General features: G+C 36.9%; 1 non-coding gene across 1 annotated transcript; it reads right to left on the bottom strand.

Moving 5' to 3' along the window:
• Positions 1-1,305: 1,305 nt before the first annotated feature.
• Positions 1,306-1,440, bottom strand: LOC126949501 (U8 small nucleolar RNA). Its single transcript, XR_007723780.1, has one exon. It is a non-coding gene; the product is annotated as a U8 small nucleolar RNA (small nucleolar RNA).
• Between the last annotated feature and the right edge of the window lie 3,431 nt (positions 1,441-4,871).

The following is a 4,871-nucleotide window of genomic DNA, read 5'->3' as shown; positions in this document are numbered from 1 at the left end:
GATTGATCTGAGACTTGAAACAAGTGCTCTCAATATTTGAGAACATATTTGCATGTAAAATGCCGACTAGGACCATTTTATTATAAGGTTATGTCTCTAATAATTCAAAATGTGCTATTAATTAGTTTTAAAATTTGGGACTAGCAAAGTCAGGACTGAACATATCAAGGTATCAAATACTTTACTGTCAGTCTACCTCATAACTTCTAACTCCACCTCTGGCTTTGTCTGACATCAGGGTCAGACTCTTACTGACATTTGTGAAGGATAGAAAGTGGCTTCATTAAAATCTTCAAAGGAAACCAGAGTAAAATAAGAGACAAAGGGGTTCCTAAGAGAAAAGAATTACCGCAACAAATGAAAGAGTCTGTCACAATGAGAAGAGGGAATTGATGTAGGGTACAAATGTGAGGCTGCTTTTAAATTTACAGAGCTCAGACTTCTGTGGTCACTTATGACCCTGGAAAAGAGATAGTTAACGTGTGGAAGTTAAAAGCAATTTATTACTATGAGCCCAAACATTTCTGCTGTCAGATTCTTTCTTCCTTCTCATGGAAGGGATGAAAATATGGACATCGTTTCTCTACCAGTCAGAGAGAGGTGAGGACTGGAGGTCAAGGTTGGGTTAACACCAATGTATTGGTGACCAGAATAAAGTATCAGGTGGCGTTTATGACAGGAACTTGGAGGCAGGTAGGATGTCATCCCAAGCATCAGAATTTGAGAAGATAGACACTCCCAATGATGTCAAAGGCCATCGACACCATGTGGGTTCTATGCCAAGCAGAATTAGCTAAGAGGAATGTAAAGTGCCAGAGCATAAGGATAGCAGAGACACAGGAAGCTGTGTAAAAATTATGTGAGATAGTCCCCATCCACTTTGGAGTATCTAAGAGACATCAGAAACGATAGAAGCCTTGCCATTTGGTAGAACTATTAATCTAGTGGCGTTGGCAAAAAGGATTGAAGTAGCTATACTTAAGATCCACAAGCAGGTTGTAACTAGAGAGTCACTTGAGTTAAACTATATTTTATACAATGAATTTTAAAAATCCTACTAATTTGGTTGATGAGATAATCATTTATGTAGAAAAAAACCAATCATTAACCAAAATTGGAAGAGCAGTTTCTTTCATATTACAGACACAATTTACTATTTTACAGTTTGTAGCTTTGGTCCTTATTTCAAAACCTGGGCTCCCAGATTAATCAAAGAGTCTGACATCGGGTGCTCCTTGTGGCTATTGATCACCCACATCCCATATTTTAGCCATATATCTCTAATATATCTTTTTTTCAGGAAGAATAAGGTGGAATAATCAGGATATTGTAAGTTGTGATTATCCAGAGACTTTAATCACGTATCATGTGAACTCCAATTATCATGTTCTAATCTGCCCTTCAAAAGGAGAAACAGATAAGAATTATTCCACCTGACCCTAACTCCAAGATATTGTTATGGTATCTTTGTTACATTTATTCCTGCTCTCTGTCTTGATTTTCTTTATTTAGTTTGGCAAGCTTCTGCTCTTTGGCTATCTTGCTGCCATTTCCCTTTGAACAGATCAAGGGTTCTACACAGACATTGGATACATGCTATGTACAAGTTTGCTTTGTGTTCTTGTCTTGTTATTTAACCATTTAACAGAAGGGCCTGTTTAGCGCTACATGTGCAGCTTTGAAAGAGTTTAATTTACGTACATGCATTTTGAAGTTCTGAAAAATTGCTATTGTGCTCATTTGATTTTTTTTCTATTTAGGGTTCTCCCCTTCTTTTGTGTTTAGAGGAAAGATAAATTGAAGGAAGATAGAGGGAAGGAGAAGAAACCATTTCTTTTTCAGTCTCCATTTGAGAATTTAAGAAGAAACATCAAAGAAACTAATTATACATTTTAATAAAAATGAGCAGATTCAACTCATGGGGAATAACTCTATGTAAAAATACATTTGAGTTTTAACTTCAAAGTAGAAGTTAAAGGGGTTACTAAATGGTTCCAACTTTTTTGTAGCTAGATTTGACAGATATTTTAGGGGTTTTTAATAGGTTTTTAGGGGTTTTTAATAGGGTTTTTCCCTCTAATAGGGGGTTACTAAATGGTTCCAACTTTTTTTGTAGCTAGATTTGACAAATATTTATTGAGGGATTACTCTGGCCTTCAGATGCAATGAAATAAAATCACCGAACATCCCTGGGGGTTATTACTTAATCTCACTTTTAAGATGAAGAAACTAAGGTAAAATTTAGTGTGGCTAGTAAGTGGCAGAATCAGGATTAGAGCTCAGGCTTACACATTACTCTTCCATTGTGCCCCAAACCAATGCTTCTCTGTTTTGTGTTGCTATAACATGCTACTGCACACTAAATAATTTATAGACAGAAATGTATTAGCTTAAGGTTCTGGAGACTGGGAAGTCCAAGATTGTCTGGCAAGGGATTTATTGCTGTATCATCCCATGACAGAAGCACAAAGAGAGGGCACATGAGAGAAAAAGGGGCCAAAATTATCCTTTTGTAAGGAAACCATTCCTGTGATAACTCACCCACTACAGTGATAATGACATTACTCCATTCATGAGGGTAAAGCCCTCATGGTCTAACCACCACTAATCATTAGGCCTTATCTCCCAACAATGTTGTAATGAGGATTAAGCTTCCAGCACATGAGTTTTGGGGGACATACTCAAACCTTAGCTTCTCCAATTATGATCTACACGTAAATCACCAGGGGGTCTTGTTAAACTGTAGAGTTTAAAAAAAATTATTTTTAATTTTTGTGTATACATAATAGGTGTGTATATTTATGGGGTACATGAGTTATTTTGATATGCATACAACGCATAATAATCACATCAGGGCAGAAACTGATAAATCAGTAAAATTTTAGAATACAAAATTAATGTATACAAATCAGTAGTCCTGCTATATACCAACAGTGACCAAGCTGAGAATCAAATCAAGAATTCAACCCATTTTACAATAGCTGCAAAAAAATCAAAATACTTAGGAATAGAGAGGGCATCCCTGTCTTGTGCCAGTTTTCAAAGGGAATTTTTCCAGTTTTTGCCCATTCAGTATGATATTGGCTGTGGGTTTGTCATAAATAGCTCTTATTATTTTGAAGTATGTTCCATCAATACCGAATTTATTGAGCATTTTTAGCATGAAGGGCTGTTGAATTTTGTCAAAAGCCTTTTCTGCATCTATTGAGATAATCATGTGGTTCTTGTCTTTGGTTCTGTTTATATGCTGGATTACGTTTATTGATTTGCGAATGTTGAACCAGCTTTGCATCCCAGAGATAAAGCCCACTTGATCATGGTGGATAAGCTTTTTGATGTGCTGCTGGATCCGGTTTGCCAGTATTTTACTGAGGATTTTTGCATCGATGTTCATCAGGGATATTGGTCTAAAATTCTCTTTTTTTGTTGTGTCTCTGCCAGGCTTTGGTATCAGGATGATGTTGGCCTCATAAAATGATTTAGGGAGGATTCCCTCTTTTTCTATTGATTGGAATAGTTTCAGAAGGAATGGTACCACCTCCTCTTTGTACCTCTGGTAGAATTCAGCTGTGAATCCATCTGTTCCTGGACTTTTTTTGGTTGGTAGGCTATTAATTATTGCCTCAATTTCAGAGCCTGCTATTGGTCTATTCAGGGATTCAACTTCTTCCTGGTTTAGTCTCGGAAGAGTGTAAGTGTCCAGGAAATTATCCATTTTTTCTAGATTTTCTAGTTTATTTGCGTAGAGGTGTTTATAGTGTTCTCTGATGGTAGTTTGTATTTCTGTGGGGTCGGTGGTGATATCCCCTTTATCATTTTTTATTGCATCTATTTGATTCTTCCCTCTTTTCTTCTTTATTAGTCTTGCTAGCGGTCTGTCAATTTTGTTGATCTTTTCAAAAAACCAACTCCTGGATTCATTGATTTTTTGGAGGGTTTTTTGTGTCTCTATCTCCTTCAGTTCTGCTCTGATCTTAGTTATTTCTTGCCTTCTGCTAGCTTTTGAATGCGTTTGCTCTTGCTTCTCTAGTTCTTTTAATTGTGATGTTAGAGTGTCAATTTTAGATCTTTCCTACTTTCTCTTGTGGGCATTTAGTGCTATAAATTTCCCTCTACACACTGCTTTAAATGTGTCCCAGAGATTCTGGTATGTTGTATCTTTGTTCTCATTGGTTTCAAAGAACATCTTTATTTCTGCCTTCATTTCGTTATGTACCCAGTAGTCATTCAGGAGCAGGTTGTTCAGTTTCCATGTAGTTGAGCGGTTTTGATTGAGTTTCTTAGTCCTGAGTTCTAGTTTGATTGCACTGTGGTCTGAGAGACAGTTTGTTATAATTTCTGTTCTTGTACATTTGCTGAGGAGTGCTTTACTTCCAATTATGTGGTCAATTTTGGAATAAGTGCAATGTGGTGCTGAGAAGAATGTATATTCTGTTGATTTGGGGTGGAGAGTTCTATAGATGTCTATTAGGTCTGGTTGCTGCAGAGCTGAGTTCAATTCCTGGATATCCTTGTTAACTTTCTGTCTCGTTGATCTGTCTAATGTTGACAGTGGAGTGTTGAAGTCTCCCACTATTATTGTATGGGAGTCTAAGTCTCTTTGTAAGTCTCTAAGGACTTGCTTTATGAATCTGGGTGCTCCTGTATTGGGTGCATATATATTTAGGATAGTTAGCTCTTCCTGTTGAATTGATCCCTTTACCATTATGTAATGGCCTTCTTTGTCTCTTTTGATCTTTGATGGTTTCAAGTGTGTTTTATCAGAGACTAGTATTGCAAACCCTGCTTTTTTTGTGTTCCATTTGCTTGGTAGACCTTCCTCCATCCCTTTATTTTGAGCCTATGTATGTCTCTGCATGTGAGATGGGTCT

Source organism: Macaca thibetana, chromosome 2, assembly GCF_024542745.1.
Source record: "Macaca thibetana thibetana isolate TM-01 chromosome 2, ASM2454274v1, whole genome shotgun sequence".
Taxonomy (NCBI): domain Eukaryota; kingdom Metazoa; phylum Chordata; class Mammalia; order Primates; family Cercopithecidae; genus Macaca; species Macaca thibetana.
The sequence above is the reverse complement of the archived record's forward strand: the minus strand, read 5'-3'. Positions and strand labels throughout refer to the sequence as shown.